This window comes from Cherax quadricarinatus, chromosome 97 (assembly GCF_038502225.1).
Source record: "Cherax quadricarinatus isolate ZL_2023a chromosome 97, ASM3850222v1, whole genome shotgun sequence".
NCBI lineage: Eukaryota > Metazoa > Arthropoda > Malacostraca > Decapoda > Parastacidae > Cherax > Cherax quadricarinatus.
Genome location: NC_091388.1, coordinates 11,749,568 through 11,769,567, shown reverse-complemented (window position 1 = coordinate 11,769,567; position 20,000 = coordinate 11,749,568). Strand labels below are relative to the sequence as shown.

The 20,000-nt window shown below is 46.5% G+C and overlaps 1 protein-coding gene across 2 annotated transcripts in view; it reads left to right on the top strand.

Moving 5' to 3' along the window:
• The window catches only part of LOC128704985 (carbonic anhydrase 2), a 383,971-nt gene that overhangs the window by 273,023 nt on the left and 90,948 nt on the right, over positions 1-20,000 (top strand). The gene's annotated exons all lie outside the window — the stretch shown is intronic.

Below are 20,000 nucleotides of genomic sequence, written 5' to 3'. Positions count from 1 at the left end.
AGCAGTAACAGCAGCAGTAACAGCAGCAACAACAGCAGTAGTAACAGCAGCAGTAACAGCAGTAACAGCAGCAGTAACAGCAGCAACAACAGCAGTAACAGCAGCAACAACAGCAGTAACAGCAGCAACAACAGCAGTAACAGCAGTAACAGCAACAACAGCAGTAACAGCAGTAACAGCAGCAACAACAGCAGTAACAGCAGCAACAACAGCAGTAACAGCAATAACAGCAGCAACAACAGCAGTAACAGCAGTAACAGCAGCAACAGCAGCAACAACAGCAATAACAGCAGTAACAGCATCAGTAACAGCAGCAACAACAGCAGTAACAGCAGTAACAGCAGCAACAACAGCAATAACAGCAGTAACAGCATCAGTAACAGCAGCAGTAACAGCAGCAACAACAGCAGTAACAGCAGTAACAACAGCAGTAACAGCAGCAACAACAGCAGTAACAGCAGTAACAGCAACAACAACAGCAGTAACAGCAGTAACAGCAACAACAACAGCAGTAACAGTAGTAACAGCAGTAACAGCAGCAACAACAGCAGTAACAGCAATAACAGCAGCAACAACAGCAGTAACAGCAGTAACAGCAGCAACAGCAGCAACAACAGCAATAACAGCAGTAACAGCAGTAACAGCATCAGTAACAGCAGCAGCAACAGCAGCAACAGCTGGTGAAAGTTAGAATCAGGGAAGGAAAAGCTGAAGAAAACTCGTAAAGAAAGTATTAAGAGAAAGTGAGCTATCTTTAAGATAACCGTAGTTGTAAAGTGTGAGAAATGTATATTGATGAGAGAGAGAGATACCTGGGTGTCTTTATTGATGAATAAGACACATGTACAACACCTGGGTGTCTTTATTGATGAATAAGACACATGTACAACACCTAGGTGTCTTTATTGATGAATAAGACACATGTACAACACCTGGGTGTCTTTATTGATGAATAAGACACGTGTACAACACCTAGGTGTCTTTATTGATGAATAAGACACATGTACAACACCTGGGTGTCTTTATTGATGAATAAGACACATGTACAACACCTGGGTGTCTTTATTGATGAATAAGACACATGTACAACACCTAGGTGTCTTTATTGATGAATAAGACACATGTACAACACCTGGGTGTCTTTATTGATGAATAAGACACATGTACAACACCTGGGTGTCTTTATTGATGAATAAGACACATGTACAACACCTAGGTGTCTTTATTGATGAATAAGACACATGTACAACACCTGGGTGTCTTTATTGATGAATAAGACACATGTACAACACCTAGGTGTCTTTATTGATGAATAAGACACATGTACAACACCTGGGTGTCTTTATTGATGAATAAGACACATGTACAACACCTAGGTGTCTTTATTGATGAATAAGACACATGTACAACACCTAGGTGTCTTTATTGATGAATAAGACACATGTACAACACCTAGGTGTCTTTATTGATGAATAAGACACATGTACAACACCTGGGTGTCTTTATTGATGAATAAGACACATGTACAACACCTAGGTGTCTTTATTGATGAATAAGACACATGTACAACACCTAGGTGTCTTTATTGATGAATAAGACACATGTACAACACCTAGGTGTCTTTATTGATGAATAAGACACATGTAAAACACCTGGGTGTCTTTATTGATGAATAAGACACATGTACAACACCTGGGTGTCTTTATTGATGAATAAGACACATGTACAACACCTAGGTGTCTTTATTGATAAGACACATGTACAACACCTAGGTGTCTTTATTGATGAATAAGACACATGTACAACACCTAGGTGTCTTTATTGATGAATAAGACACATGTACAACACCTGGGTGTCTTTATTGATGAATAAGACACATGTACAACACCTAGGTGTCTTTATTGATGAATAAGACACATGTACAACACCTGGGTGTCTTTATTGATGAATAAGACACATGTACAACACCTGGGTGTCTTTATTGATGAATAAGACACATGTACAACACCTGGGTGTCTTTATTGATGAATAAGACACATGTAAAACACCTGGGTGTCTTTATTGATGAATAAGACACATGTACAACACCTGGGTGTCTTTATTGATGAATAAGACACATGTACAACACCTGGGTGTCTTTATTGATGAATAAGACACATGTACAACACCTGGGTGTCTTTATTGATGAATAAGACACATGTACAACACCTAGGTGTCTTTATTGATGAATAAGACACATGTACAACACCTGGGTGTCTTTATTGATGAATAAGACACATGTACAACACCTAGGTGTCTTTATTGATGAATAAGACACATGTACAACACCTAGGTGTCTTTATTGATGAATAAGACACATGTACAACACCTGGGTGTCTTTATTGATGAATAAGACACATGTACAACACCTAGGTGTCTTTATTGATGAATAAGACACATGTACAACACCTGGGTGTCTTTATTGATGAATAAGACACATGTACAACACCTGGGTGTCTTTATTGATGAATAAGACACATGTACAACACCTGGGTGTCTTTATTGATGAATAAGACACATGTACAACACCTAGGTGTCTTTATTGATGAATAATACACGTGTACAACACCTAGGTGTCTTTATTGATGAATAAGACACATGTACAACACCTAGGTGTCTTTATTGATGAATAAGACACATGTACAACACCTAGGTGTCTTTATTGATGAATAAGACACATGTACAACACCTAGGTGTCTTTATTGATGAATAAGACACATGTACAACACCTGGGTGTCTTTATTGATGAATAAGACACATGTACAACACCTGGGTGTCTTTATTGATGAATAAGACACATGTACAACACCTGGGTGTCTTTATTGATGAATAAGACACATGTACAACACCTGGGTGTCTTTATTGATGAATAAGACACATGTACAACACCTAGGTGTCTTTATTGATGAATAAGACACATGTACAACACCTGGGTGTCTTTATTGATGAATAAGACACATGTACAACACCTGGGTGTCTTTATTGATGAATAAGACACATGTACAACACCTAGGTGTCTTTATTGATGAATAAGACACATGTACAACACCTAGGTGTCTTTACCTGGGTGTCTTTATTGATGAATAAGACACATGTACAACACCTGGGTGTCTTTATTGATGAATAAGACACATGTACAACACCTGGGTGTCTTTATTGATGAATAAGACACATGTACAACACCTGGGTGTCTTTATTGATGAATAAGACACATGTACAACACCTAGGTGTCTTTATTGATGAATAAGACACATGTACAACACCTAGGTGTCTTTATTGATGAATAAGACACATGTACAACACCTGGGTGTCTTTATTGATGAATAAGACACATGTACAACACCTGGGTGTCTTTATTGATGAATAAGACACATGTACAACACCTGGGTGTCTTTATTGATGAATAAGACACATGTACAACACCTAGGTGTCTTTATTGATGAATAAGACACATGTACAACACCTGGGTGTCTTTATTGATGAATAAGACACATGTACAACACCTAGGTGTCTTTATTGATGAATAAGACACATGTACAACACCTGGGTGTCTTTATTGATGAATAAGACACATGTACAACACCTAGGTGTCTTTATTGATGAATAAGACACATGTACAACACCTAGGTGTCTTTATTGATGAATAAGACACATGTACAACACCTGGGTGTCTTTATTGATGAATAAGACACATGTACAACACCTGGGTGTCTTTATTGATGAATAAGACACATGTACAACACCTGGGTGTCTTTATTGATGAATAAGACACATGTACAACACCTGGGTGTCTTTATTGATGAATAAGACACATGTACAACACCTGGGTGTCTTTATTGATGAATAAGACACATGTACAACACCTAGGTGTCTTTATTGATGAATAAGACACATGTACAACACCTAGGTGTCTTTATTGATGAATAAGACACATGTACAACACCTAGGTGTCTTTATTGATGAATAAGACACATGTACAACACCTGGGTGTCTTTATTGATGAATAAGACACATGTACAACACCTAGGTGTCTTTATTGATGAATAAGACACATGTACAACACCTGGGTGTCTTTATTGATGAATAAGACACATGTACAACACCTAGGTGTCTTTATTGATGAATAAGACACATGTACAACACCTGGGTGTCTTTATTGATGAATAAGACACATGTACAACACCTGGGTGTCTTTATTGATGAATAAGACACATGTACAACACCTGGGTGTCTTTATTGATGAATAAGACACATGTACAACACCTGGGTGTCTTTATTGATGAATAAGACACATGTACAACACCTGGGTGTCTTTATTGATGAATAAGACACATGTACAACACCTGGGTGTCTTTATTGATGAATAAGACACATGTACAACACCTGGGTGTCTTTATTGATGAATAAGACACATGTACAACACCTGGGTGTCTTTATTGATGAATAAGACACATGTACAACACCTAGGTGTCTTTATTGATGAATAAGACACATGTACAACACCTGGGTGTCTTTATTGATGAATAAGACACATGTACAACACCTAGGTGTCTTTATTGATGAATAAGACACATGTACAACACCTGGGTGTCTTTATTGATGAATAAGACACATGTACAACACCTGGGTGTCTTTATTGATGAATAAGACACATGTACAACACCTAGGTGTCTTTATTGATGAATAAGACACATGTACAACACCTGGGTGTCTTTATTGATGAATAAGACACATGTACAACACCTGGGTGTCTTTATTGATGAATAAGACACATGTACAACACCTAGGTGTCTTTATTGATGAATAAGACACATGTACAACACCTGGGTGTCTTTATTGATGAATAAGACACATGTACAACACCTAGGTGTCTTTATTGATGAATAAGACACATGTACAACACCTGGGTGTCTTTATTGATGAATAAGACACATGTACAACACCTAGGTGTCTTTATTGATGAATAAGACACATGTACAACACCTAGGTGTCTTTATTGATGAATAAGACACATGTACAACACCTAGGTGTCTTTATTGATGAATAAGACACATGTACAACACCTGGGTGTCTTTATTGATGAATAAGACACATGTACAACACCTAGGTGTCTTTATTGATGAATAAGACACATGTACAACACCTGGGTGTCTTTATTGATGAATAAGACACATGTACAACACCTAGGTGTCTTTATTGATGAATAAGACACATGTACAACACCTGGGTGTCTTTATTGATGAATAAGACACATGTACAACACCTGGGTGTCTTTATTGATGAATAAGACACATGTACAACACCTAGGTGTCTTTATTGATGAATAAGACACATGTACAACACCTAGGTGTCTTTATTGATGAATAAGACACATGTACAACACCTGGGTGTCTTTATTGATGAATAAGACACATGTACAACACCTGGGTGTCTTTATTGATGAATAAGACACATGTACAACACCTAGGTGTCTTTATTGATGAATAAGACACATGTACAACACCTGGGTGTCTTTATTGATGAATAAGACACATGTACAACACCTGGGTGTCTTTATTGATGAATAAGACACATGTACAACACCTGGGTGTCTTTATTGATGAATAAGACACATGTACAACACCTGGGTGTCTTTATTGATGAATAAGACACATGTACAACACCTGGGTGTCTTTATTGATGAATAAGACACATGTACAACACCTGGGTGTCTTTATTGATGAATAAGACACATGTACAACACCTAGGTGTCTTTATTGATGAATAAGACACATGTACAACACCTAGGTGTCTTTATTGATGAATAAGACACATGTACAACACCTGGGTGTCTTTATTGATGAATAAGACACATGTACAACACCTAGGTGTCTTTATTGATGAATAAGACACATGTACAACACCTAGGTGTCTTTATTGATGAATAAGACACATGTACAACACCTAGGTGTCTTTATTGATGAATAAGACACATGTACAACACCTAGGTGTCTTTATTGATGAATAAGACACATGTACAACACCTGGGTGTCTTTATTGATGAATAAGACACATGTACAACACCTAGGTGTCTTTATTGATGAATAAGACACATGTACAACACCTAGGTGTCTTTATTGATGAATAAGACACATGTACAACACCTAGGTGTCTTTATTGATGAATAAGACACATGTACAACACCTAGGTGTCTTTATTGATGAATAAGACACATGTACAACACCTAGGTGTCTTTATTGATGAATAAGACACATGTACAACACAACCAACAGTAACAACGCTACAACCAACAGTAACAGCGGTACAAACAACAGTAACAGTGCTACAACCAACAGTAACAGCGGTACAAACAACAGTAACAGTGCTACAACAAACAGTAACAGTGCTACAAATAACAGTAACAGTGTTACAAACAACAGTAACCGTGCTACAAACAGTAACAGTGCTACAAACAGTAACAGTGCTACAACAGTAACAGTGCTACAAACAACAGTGACAGTGCTACAAACAACAGTAACAGTGCTACAACAGTAACAGCAGCAGCAGTAACAACAGCAGTAACAGTATTAACAGCAACAGTAGCAGCAGCAGAAACAGTCAGAGCAGTAACAGCAACAGTAGCAGAAGCAGTAGTAACAACAGCAGTTACAGCAACAGCAGCAGCAGTAACAGCAACAGTACTAACAGCAACTGTAGCAGCAGTAACAGCAACAACAGTAGCAGCAGCTGTAACAGCAACAGTAGTAATAGCAACAGTAGTAACAGCGACAGTAACAACAACAGTATCAGCAACAGTAGCAGTAACAGCAAGAGAAGCAGTAACAGTAGTAATAGCAACAGTAGTAACAGCGACAGTAACAGCAACAGTATCAGCAACAGTAGCAGTAACAGCAAGAGAAGCAGTAACAGTAGTAATAGCAACAGTAGTAACAGCGACAGTAACAGCAACAGTATCAGCAACAGTACCAGTAACAGCAAGAGAAGCAGCAGCAGTAACAGTAGTAATAGCAACAGTAGTAACAGCGACAGTAACAGCAACAGTATCAGCAACAGTAGCAGTAACAGCAAGAGAAGCAGCAGCAGTAACAGCAACAGTAGTAACAGCAACAACAGTAGTAACAACAAAAGCAGATATTACCACGCCAGCCTCCATAACCACACAACCACACACATACACACGCACACACATACACGCGCACACGCATACATATGCGCGCGCACACACACACACACACACACACACACACACACACGTGCACGCACATGCACACACACACATGCACGCGCGCACACACACACACACACACACACACACGTACACATATACAACAGGCCTAGTGTCTAATCGACATGTGCCTAGGACAAAATGGTAACTAACACACACACACATACACACCACCACACACACAACCACACACAACACAACCCACACACCACCACACACAACACAACCCACACACCACCACACACACAACCACACACACCACCACACACACAACCACACACAACACAACCCACACCACACACACAACCACACACAACACAACCACACACACCACCACACACAACACCACCACTCACTCCACCACACACAACACAACCACACACACCACCACACACACAACCACACAACCACACACACCACCCCACAACCACACCACCACACACACCACCCCACAACCACACACACCACCCCACAACCACATACATCACAACACAACCACACACGCCACAACCACACACACCACCCCACAACCACACACATCACAACACAACCACACACACCACCCCACAACCACACACATCACAACACAACCACACACGGAACAACCACACACACCACCCCACAACCACACACGCCACAAGCACACACACCACCACACAACCACACACACCACCTCACAACCACACATATCACAACACAACCACACACGCCACAACCACACACACCACCCCACAACCACACACACCACCCCACAACCACACACATAACAACACAACCACACATGCCACAAGCACACACACCACCACACAACCACACACACACCACCCCACAACCACACACACCACCCCACAACCACACATCACAACACAACCACACACGCCACAAGCACACACAACACCACACACATCACAACACAACCACACACACCACAAAAGCACACACACAACCACACACAACCCCACACACCACACAACCACACACACCACAACCCCACGCACAACCACACACACAACCATACAACCACACACACCACAACACAACCACACAAACCCCACACACACACCACAACCAAACAACCACACACACACCACAACAACCACACACACCACCACACAACCACACACACCACCACACACACCACCACAACTACACACACCGCCACACCACACACACACACACACACACACACACCCCGCCACACAACCACACACACCACGACACAACCACACACACCACCACACAACCAAACACACCACCACACAACCAAACACACCACCACATAACCAAACACAACCACACACACCACCACACAACCACACACACCACCACACAACCAAACACACCACCACATAACCAAACACAACCACACACCACAACCACACACACCACCACACACTACCACACAACCGCACAAACATACACACACACACCACTACACACACACATACACACACACACACACACACACACACACACACACACACACACACACACACATACACACACATACACACACACACATACACACACACACATACACACAGCAGCAGAAATCAAGATAGAGAGATTAGAAGAGGAGCTGAGACATCTGAAACAGCACAGAGACAAAGATATTACAGAAGTAGCATCGGCAATGGCTACATCAAACACAGACAACAGGTCTGAAGGAAGCATGGAAACTAAACTGTATGCAGAGGTCCTGTCAAACCCACATGGAGCCAAAACAAAGACAGGGAGCACACTAGGACAGAACGAGAGGTTGGAAGTCATTGAAGGAACTAGGACATGTGCAAGGACCTTACCAGATACCTGTGGGGGCCAGGAGCAGGTGAGCAGGAAGGATAAACCAAGAAGCATAGGGGCAATAACTAGGGAAGGGACTGAAGGAAGGAACACTCCACGGGAAGGAACTAAAACACATCAGAGGATGCAATGGGAGTCACAGTGGGAGGTGGAAAGGGAAAGATCCGTGTTTGTCTATGGGCTAGACGAAGCTAAAGGGGAAACTTATGATGAAAGAAAGCAGGAGGAGAAAAAAGCGAATGAAGATATCATGAAGGTGATAGGCGAGGGGGACATGACCCAGGTGGCAAATTTTTGGAGAATCGGGTGGTTCACAAAGAAAAGGAATTGGCCTCTCAAAGTAATTTTCAAGGCAGAATCAACCCGAACCATGATCCTGCAGGAGAAAGCACGGCTGAGAGGCAAGCAGGAGTTCCAGAGTGTGTATCTCGATCGAGACAGAACACAGGACGAAAGGAAGACAATGAAAGAGAGAGTTCAAAAACGAAAGGAGAAATGGGAGGAAATGAAAAAGGAGAGCAGAATAATCCAGGATCAAATGGAAGGACAAGCACACCCCCCAGAAACACCTGCAGAAGGACTTCAGCCATGACACCCCCAAGGCAACTGAACAATCCAAACCAACCATCACACACCAATCCCTCTGTTTCCACCCCCCTCACCACAGTTACAGTATTAGAACAGAAGCTGAAGGTTTGGTATACAAATGCAGATGGATTAACAAATAAACATGAGGAATGGCAAGAAAGAATCAATGAGAAGTCCCCAGACATCATAGCAGTTACAGAAACAAAACTCATGGAGACAATAACAGATGCAATCTTCCCACCAGGATACCAGATCATGAGGAAAGATAGAAGGGGCAGGGGGGGAGGTGGGGTTGCTCTGCTCGTAAAAAACAGATGGAAATTCGAGAAAATGGAAGGCATAGATGAGATGGGAGAAAGAGACCAGGTACACTTCAGTCTGGGGAACACAAAGTGGTCATTGCAGTGATGTATAATCCACCACAGAACTGCAGGAGGCCAAGAGAGGAATATGAAGAGAGCAACAGAGCAATGGTGGACACACTTGCTGAGATGGCAAGAAGAGCTCACTCCAGCAGAGCAAAGTTGCTGGTTATGGGGGATTTCAACCACAGGGAGATTGACTGGGAAAACCTGGAGCCACATGGGGGTCCTGAAACATGGAGAGCCAGGATGTTGGACGTGGTGCTGGAAAACCTCATGCACCAACATGTTAAGGACACTACCAGAGTGAGAGGGGAGGATGAACCAGCAAGATTGGACCTTGTGTTCACCCTGGGCAGCTCAGACATTGAGGACATCAAGTATGAGAGTCCCCTAGGAGCTAGCGACCACGTGGTTCTGTGCTTTGAATACATAGTAGAGCTGCAAGTGGAGAGAATAAAAGGAGTTGAATGAGAAAAGCCTGACTATAAAAGAGGGGACTACATAGGGTTGAAGAACTTCCTGCGGGAGGTCCAGTGGGACAGAGAACTGGCAGGAAAGCCAGTAAATGAAATGATGGAATATGTAACAACAAAATGCAAGGAGGCAGTGGAAAGGTTTATTCCCAAGGGCAACAGTAACAACGGGAAGACCAGAACGAGCCCCTGGTTTACCCGACAGTGTAAGGAGGCAAAAACAAAATGCAATAGAGAATGGAAAAAGTACAGAAGGCAGAGAACACACGAAAATAGGGAGATCAGTCACAGAGCCAGGAATGAGTATGCACAGGTAAGGAGGGAGGCCCAGCGACAGTATGAAATGACATAGCATCGAGAATCAAGACTGACCCGAAACTGTTGTATAGCCACATCAGGAGGAAGACAACAGTCAAAGACCAGGTGATCAGATTAAGGACAGAAGGTGGAGAACTCACAAGAAATGATCAGGAGGTATGTGAGGAGCTGAACAGGAGATTTAAGGAAGTTTTTACAGTAGAGACAGGAAGGGCTGTGGGAAGACAGCACAGAAGGGAACATCAAGAGGGAATATACCAACAAGTGTTGGATGACATACGAACAACTGAGGAGGAGGTGAAGAAGCTCTTAAGTGACCTTGACACCTCAAAGGCGATGGGACCGGACATCTCCCCAAGGGTCCTTAGAGAAGGAGCAGAGATGCTGTGCGTGCCTCTAACCACAATCTTCAACACATCCCTTGAAACTGGGCAACTACCCGAGAAATGGAAGACAGCTAATGTAGTCCCCATATTTAAGAAAGGAAACAGAAACGAGGCACTAAACTACAGACCTGTCTCTCCGACATGTATTGTGTGCAAAGTCATGGAGAAGATTATCAGGGGGAGAGTGGTCGAACACCTGGAAAGGAACAAGATTATAAATGAAAACCAGCATGGGTTCATGGAAGGCAAATCTTGTATCACAAACCTCCTGGAGTTTTATGACAAGGTAACAGAAGTAAGACACGAGAGAGAGGGATGGGTAGATTGCGTTTTCCTAGACTGCAGGAAGGCCTTTGACACAGTTCCCCACAAGAGATTAGTGCAGAAGCTGGAGGATCAGGCGCATGTAAAAGGGAGGGCACTGCAATGGATAAGGGAATACCTGACAGGGAGGCAGCAACAAGTCATGGTACGTGAAGAGGTATCACAGTGGGGGCCTGTTACGAGCGGGGTCCCACAGGGGTCAGTTCTAGGACCAGTGCTATTTTTGATATATGTGAACGACATGATGGAAGGAATAGACTCTGAAGTGTCCCTGTTCGCAGATGACGTGAAGTTGATGAGAAGAATTAAATCGGACGAGGATGAGGCAGGACTGCAAAGAGACCTGGACAGGCTGGACATGTGGTCCAGTAACTGGCTTCTCGAATTCAATCCAGCCAAATGCAAAGTCATGAAGATTGGGGAGGGGCAAAGAAGACCGCAGACAGAGTATAGGCTAGGTGGACAAAGACTACAGACCTCACTCAGGGAGAAAGACCTTGGGGTGACCATAACACCGAGCACATCACCGGAGGCACACATCAACCAAATAACCGCTGCAGTATACGGGCGCCTGGCAAACCTGAGAATAGCGTTCCGATACCTTAATAAGAAATCGTTCAAGACACTGTACACTGTGTATGTTAGGCCCATACTGGAGTATGCAGCACCAGTCTGGAACCCACACCTGGTCAAGCACGTCAGGAAGTTAGAGAAAGTACAAAGGTTTGCAACAAGGCTAGTCCCAGAGCTCAAGGGAATGTCGTACGAGGAAAGGTTAAGGGAAATCGGACTGACGACACTGGAGGACAGAAGGGTCAGGGGAGACATGATAACGACATACAAGATACTGCGGGGAATAGACAAGGTGGACAGAGACAGGATGTTCCAGAGAGGGGACACAGGGACAAGGGGTCACAACTGGAAGCTGAAGACTCAGACGAGTCACAGGGACGTTAGGAAGTATTTCTTCAGTCATAGAGTTGTCAGCAAGTGGAATAGCCTAGCAAGTGAAGTAGTGGAGGCAGGAACCATACATAGTTTTAAGAAGAGGTATGACAAAGCTCAGGAAGCAGAGAGAGAGAGAGGATCCAGTAGCGATCAGTGAAGAGGCGGGGCCAGGAGCTGAGTCTCGACCCCTGGAACCACAATTAGGTGAGTACAATTAGGTGAGTACACACACACACACACACACACACACAAACCACCACACCACACACACACACACACACACACACACACACACACACACACACACACACACACACACACACACAAACCACCACACCACACCACACACACACACACACACACACACACACACACACACACACACACACACACACACACACAAACCACCACACCACCACACCCCACACACACACACACACACACACACCCACACACACACGCACACACCACCAACTTGGGTAAACAAAACAGACCACTAAGTCTTGGTTGACAGGTTTATGGTTGATGGTTGTGGTTGAAACTGATCTTAAGACACACACTGATACATGTATTTTATGGTTCACTGGAGAGATGGAGGAGATAGATGGAGGGAGGATAGATGGAGGGAGGATAGATGGAGGGAGGATAGATGGAGGAGGATAGATGGAGGGAGGATAGATGAAGGGAGGATAGATGGAGGGAGGATAGATGAAGGGAGGATAGATGGAGGAGGATAGATGGAGGGAGGATAGATGGAGGGAGGATGGATGGAGGGAGGATGGATGGAGGGAGGATAGATGGAGGGAGGATAGATGGAGGAGGATAGATGGAGGAGGATAGATGGAGGGAGGATAGATGGAGGGAGGATAGATGGAGAAAGGATGAAGGATAGATGAAAGATGGAGGATAGAAGGGAGAGGGGAGGTTTTGGGATCAAGGGGAAGGGGACAGGTGGGGGAAGGGAGGGGAGTGGGGATTGGGGAGAGAGAGAGAGAGAGGAACCGCCCCTTCGGTGTCACTTCTCATCACCCGCTGCCAAGGGCCTAATTCTCTCTCTCTCTCTCTCTCTCTCTCACTTTCACACCTGATTCCCCCTCCCCCCAGCCTCCCTTCCCCCTGTTTCGATCCCTGGCCACCACTATAGCCCCTCGTGGCCCCTCATGGCCCTTCATGGCCAATGTTTCTGCTTGGAAGTTAGAATTTAGAAGGTAGTAAATACAGCCCCATAACCAGCTGGGACTGGGGGCTGGCAGGGGAGGGGCTGCCAGGGAAGAAGGGATAGCAGGGGAGGGACAGCAGGGGAGGGGCTGGCAGGGGAGGGATAGCAGGGAAGAAGGGATAGCAGGGGAGGGGGTGGCAGGGAAGGGGGTGGCAGGGGAGGGGGTGGCAGGGAAGAAGGGATAGCAGAGGAAAAGCTGGCAGGGAAGAAGGAATAGCAGGTTGGAAGGCCTGGCAAAGTAGAGGAGCTGGCAGGGAGGGGGTTGGCAGGGTAGAGACTGGCAGGGTAGAGGGGCTGATAGGGTAGAGGAGCTGGCAGAGTAGAAGGGCTGGCAGAGTAAAGGGGCTGGCAGGGTAGAGGATCTGGGAGGGGCTGGCAGGGTAGAAGGGCTGGCAGGGAGAGGGGCTGGCTGGGTAGAAAGGCTGGCAGGGAGGGGGGCTGGCAGAGTAGAGGGGCTGGCAGTGAGGGGGCTGGCAGAGTAGAGGGGCTGGCAGTGAGGGGGCTGGCAGAGTAGAGGGGCTGGCAGGGAGGGGGCTGGGAGAGTTGAGGGGCTGGCAGGGAGGGGGGCTGGCAGAGTAGAGGGGCTGGCAGGGTAGAGGGGCTAGCAGGGAGGGGGGCTGGCAGAGTAGAGGGGCTGGCAGGGAGGGGGGCTGGCAGAGTAGAGGGGCTGGCAGGGAGGGGGGCTGGCAGAGTAGAGGGGCTGGCAGGGAGGGGGGCTGGCAGAGTAGCGGGGCGGGCAGAGTAGAGGGGCTGGCAGGGAGGGGGCTGGCAGGGAGGGGGGCTGGCAGGGAGGGGGGCTGGCAGGGAGGGGGGCTGGCAGGGAGGGGGCTGGCAGAGTAGAGGGGCTGGCAGAGTAGAGGGGCTGGTAGAGTAGAGGGGCTGGCAGGGTAGAGGGGCTGGCAGAGTAGACGGGCTGGCAGAGTAGAGGGGCTGGCAGGGAGGGGGGCTGGCAGAGTAGAGGGGCTGGCAGAGTAGATGGGCTGGCAGAGTAGAGGGGCTGGCAGGGAGGGGGGCTGGCAGGGAGGGGGGCTGGCAGAGTAGAGGGGCTGGCAGGGAGGGGGGCGTGCAGAGTAGAGGGACTGGCAGAGTAGAGGGGCTGGCAGGGAAGGGGGCTGCCAGAGTAGAGGGGCTGGCAGGGAGGGGGGCTGGCAGGGAGGGGGGCTGGCAGAGTAAAGGGGCTGGCAGGGAGGGGGGCTGGCAGGGAGGGGGGCTGGCAGGAGGGGGGCTGGCAGGGAGGGGGGCTGGCAGAGTAGAGGGGCTGGCAGAGTAGAGGGGCTGGCAGGGAGGGGGGCTGGCAGGAGGGGGGCTGGCAGAGTAGAGGGGCTGGCTGGGAGGGGGGCTGGCAGAGTAGAGGGGCTGGCAGAGAAGAGGGGCTGGCAGGGAGGGGGGCTGGCAGAGTAGAGGGGCTGGCAGGGAGGGGGGCTGGCAGAGTAGAGGGGCTGGCAGGGAGGGGGGCTGGCAGAGTAGAGGGGCTGGCAGAGTAGAGGGGCTGGCAGGGAGGGGGGCTGGCAGGGAGGGGACTGGTTCAGAACGAGACGAGATGAGAAGAAATTTTGACTGACAAAGTGGCCAGAAACTAGGTACGTGATCCGTGTGTGTGCGTGTCCGTGTATGTGCGTGTCCGTGTGTATCCGTGTCCACATGTGTGTGTGTAAACACACTTCAGCGCCGCTGAAAGCTCTTCAGACATCAGCTAAGCTGACAGACCGCCTGTGTTACTATGCAAAACAACCTGGGCCTTTCGTCTCGCGATCAACACTTCATCGGGAGCTTGCAATGTTACAGAAATAGACTAGAACGTCCAGGCAGGTTCGTTCACATGTGACGGACGTTCCTGTCTACACACAAGTGTACGTATGTCTACCTGTCACCCAGAAATACTTGCCGGTGCTGGCTTAGATGATAAACGTACACATTAGAACGCCTTCTGGTGGTTTTCAGATAGGGATACATTGGTACTAGGGACACGTGGGTACTAGGGACACGTGGGTACTAGGGACACGTGGGTACTAGGAACACGTGGGTACTAGGGACACGTAGGCACTAGAAACACGTGGGCACTAGGGACACGTGGGTACTAGGAACACGTGGGTACTAGGGACGCGTGGGTACTAGGGTCATGTGGGTACTAGGGACACGTGGGTACTAGGAACACGTGTGTACTAGGGACATGTGGGTACTAGGAACACGCGGGTACTAGGGACACGTGGGTACTAGGGTCATGTGGGTATTAGGGACACGTGGGTACTAGGAACACGTGGGTACTAGGGACACGTGGGTACTAGTGACACGTGGGTACTAGGGACACGTGGGTACTAGGAACACGTGGGTACTAGGGACACGTGGGTACTAGGGATACGTGGGTACTAGGGACACGTGGGTACTAGGGTCATGTGGGTACTAGGGACACGTGGGTACTAGGGTCATGTGGGTACTAGGGACACGTGGGTACTAGGAACACGTGTGTACTAGGGACATGTGGGTACTAGGAACACGCGGGTACTAGGGACACGTGGGTACTAGGGTCATGTGGGTATTAGGGACACGTGGGTACTAGGAACACGTGGGTACTAGGGACACGTGGGTACTAGTGACACGTGGGTACTAGGGACACGTGGGTACTAGGAACACGTGGGTACTAGGGACACGTGGGTACTAGGAACACGTGGGTACTAGGGACACGTGGGTACTAGGAACACGTGGGTACTAGGAACACGTGGGTACTAGGGACACGTGGGTACTAGGGACACGTGGGTACTAGGAACACATGGGTACTAGGAACACGTGGGTACTAGGGACACATGGGAACTAGGGACACAGGTATCCAGGGACATAAGGAGAGGATAAGAATGTATCGATTGGAAGAGAATCTTGTGGGTGGGACCAGGATGCTACCTACACTTCCTTCCTTCCTTCATTCCTTTATTCCTTCCTTCCTTACCTCCTCATCTTCCTATACTTCACATAACATCCCCACACTTCATCTAGGCCTATCATGTCAACTAGGAGAAAAAGAAAAAGTTAGAAGGCCTATTCCACCTTCCTCACCTGACTCTGTGTTACTCTCGCCAGCTTTTTACATTTTCCTGTAGGCCTACTGACCCATACAAGACAGGCCCCTCTCTAACCTAGGCCTGTAAAGCCATTGTGTAGAGAGAGAGAGAGAGAGAGAGCGAGAGAGAGCGAGAGAGAGAGAGAGAGAGAGAGAGAGAGAGAGAGAGAGAGAGAGAGAGAGAGAGAGAGAGAGAGAGAGAGAGAGAGAGAGAGAGAGAGAGACAGACAGACAGACTTCGAGGACAGCGTGAAACAAACTTTTATGCCACAAGACGGGCAGAAAGCAGCAACTTCACTCTGGCTGTACCCTTCTCCAGAACATCACTCCATCTGAGATCATACATACCCAGGATGACTCGAGTATGGAACACATTCGTACAGCATAATGATGTCAACGAGATAAAGTCAGTTGATCAAATGAAAATGCTGGCCCACAGATGGCTCCAACTTCATCCTGTTCCCTACTTGTATGTCTCATAACAATAAAAATGCTTTCAAATGAGCTGATGTAGGTAACAGCTCTTACCTTGTCAATAAAGTTATGGATCCTTAACCTGTAAATAGCTGTCAATAAAGCTAGGGATCCTTAACCTGTCAAACCCTGTGAAAAGAGAGAGAGAGAGAGAGAGAGAGAGAGAGAGAGAGAGAAAGAGAGAGAGAGAGAGAGAGAGAGCAACATATTTTCCGTTAATGTTTAAACAATTTACACTCGTCTGGTTCCCAGACAAATTAACGAGAATATCGTGTATAATACCTGAGTTCAGATTTCTTTTACGAGTTGCCAAACTCCATCCTGTGTGTGGCCAGGAGGAGGGGAACGAGGGAGGGAAGGAGGGAGGGAAGGAGGGGGATGGAGGGGGGAAGGAGAAGGTGAGGAGGGGAATAGAGGAGAGAGATTGGGTAGGGGGGCCTTTGCTTGAGACGGTGTTAGGGGACGAGAGAGTGAGTTTTAGGAGGGTGAGTGAAGGAATAGGGAGAGGTAGGGGAGGGGAAGGGGGGAGGAAGGGGAAGGGGGAGGGAAGAAAGGTAACTTTGGCAACATTTCTGAACACATTATTCCTGTCTCTTTTACACTTGTGTCAGAGAGGTTGGTCGTCCAGCTGGCTAGGGATAGCCTCCCCTATCCACCTAGCCCCTCCCTATCCACCTAGCCCCTCCCTATTTCCATCACTCTGCTATCCCCATCCATCTTCTTGTCTTCTCTCCTGACTTTTATTACGAAACTGATTATTTCTTGTCTATCTGTCGAGGTAATTTTAAGGAGATTTGTCTATCTGGAGGTTGTTGGGAGTCAGCGCCCCCTGTGGCCCGGTCCATGACCAGTCCTCACGGTGGATCAGCTCCATTACCACAGCCTGGCTGGTCATACGTAGTCCAACTTAGTAACCACAGACAACCAGGAGTCTTGAAGACAACCAGGGGTCTGAAGACAACGAGGTCTTGAAGACAACCAGGGGTCTGAAGACAACGAGGTTTTGAAGACAACCAGGGGTCTGAAGACAACCAGGGGTCTGAAGACAACGAGGTCTTGAAGACAACCAGGGGTCTGAAGACAACCAGGGGTCTGAAGACAACCAGGGGTCTGAAGACAACGAGGAGGTCTTGAAGACAACCAGGGGTCTGAAGACAACGAGGAGGTCTTGAAGACAACCAGGGGTCTGAAGACAACGAGGTCGTCTTGAAGACAACCAGGGGTCTGAAGACAACGAGGTCGTCTTGAAGACAACCAGGGGTCTGAAGACAACGAGGTCTTGAAGACAACCAGGGGTCTGAAGACAACCAGGGGTCTGAAGACAACGAGGAGGTCTTGAAGACAACCAGGGGTCTGAAGACAACGAGGAGGTCTTGAAGACAACCAGGGGTCTGAAGACAACGAGGTCTTGAAGACAACCAGGGGTCTGAAGACAACGAGGAGGTCTTGAAGACAACCAGGGGTCTGAAGACAACGAGGTCGTCTTGAAGACAACCAGGGGGTCTTGAAGATAACCAGGGGTCTGAAGACAACGAGGTCTTGAAGACAACCAGGGGTCTGAAGACAACGAGGTCTTGAAGACAACCAGGGGTCTGAAGACAACGAGGTCGTCTTGAAGATAACCAGGGGGTCTTGAAGATAACCAGGGGGTCTTAAAGACAATCAGGAGGTCTTGAAGACAATCTGGGGTCTGAACACAACCAGGGGGTCTGAAGACAACCAGGGGGTATATATTGGTAATCCCACTTATGTATCCTGAGAGGCTGCTGAACAGTCTTGGGCCCCTGACACTTACTGTTCTCTCTCAATGTACTCACAACACTTCTGCTTTTCACTGATGGAATGTTGTAACGTGTGTCAAGTCTTCTGCTGTCACAGGGAGTGATTTATGAGTGTAGATTTGGCACCAGTCCCTCTAGGATTTTCCAAGTGTAAATTATGACGTATCTCAGTCTCCTGCATTCCAGGGAGTACACGTCAAGGGACTTCAACCATTCCCAGTAATTAAGGTGCTTGATTGTACCTAGACGTACAGTGAAAGTTCTCTGTACTTTCTCCAGTGCTGCAATTTTACCTTCCTTGAAAGTGGCTGTTAGAGTTCAACAATACTTCAGACTAGACAGAACAAGTGACTTAAATATGATCATCATTGTCTTGGCATGTTTTGAAGGTTCTCATTACCCATCCCTTGTTTTGAGGGTTCTAGTTATCCATCCCTTGTTTTGAGGGTTCTAGTTATCCATACCTTGTTTTGAGGGTTCTAGTTATCCATACCTTTTGATTGTTCTAGTTATCTATCCCTTGTTTTGAAGGTTCTAGTTATCCATACCTTGTTTTGAAGGTTCTAGTTATCTGTCCCTTGTTTTGAAGGTTCTAGTTATCCACCCCTTGTTTTGAAGGTTCTAGTTATCCACCCCTTGTTTTGAGGGTTCTAGTTATCTATCCCTTGTTTTGAAGGTTCTAGTTATCCATCCCTTGCTTTGAAGGTTCTAGTTATCTATCCCTTGCTTTGAAGGTTTTAGTTATCTATCCCTTGTTTTGAAGGTTCTAGTTATCTATCCCTTGTTTTGAAAAGTCTAGTTATCCATACCTTGTTTTGAAGGTTCTAGTTATCCGTCCCTTGTTTTGAAGGTTCTAGTTATCCGTCCCTTGTTTTGAAGGTTCTAGTTATCCGTCCCTTGTTTTGAAGGTTCTAATTATCCATCCCATCATTTTCCCAGGTATTAATACCATGAGTAATAATACCCTGGGTATTAATTAAAACAACATTCTGGCATGTCAACTGT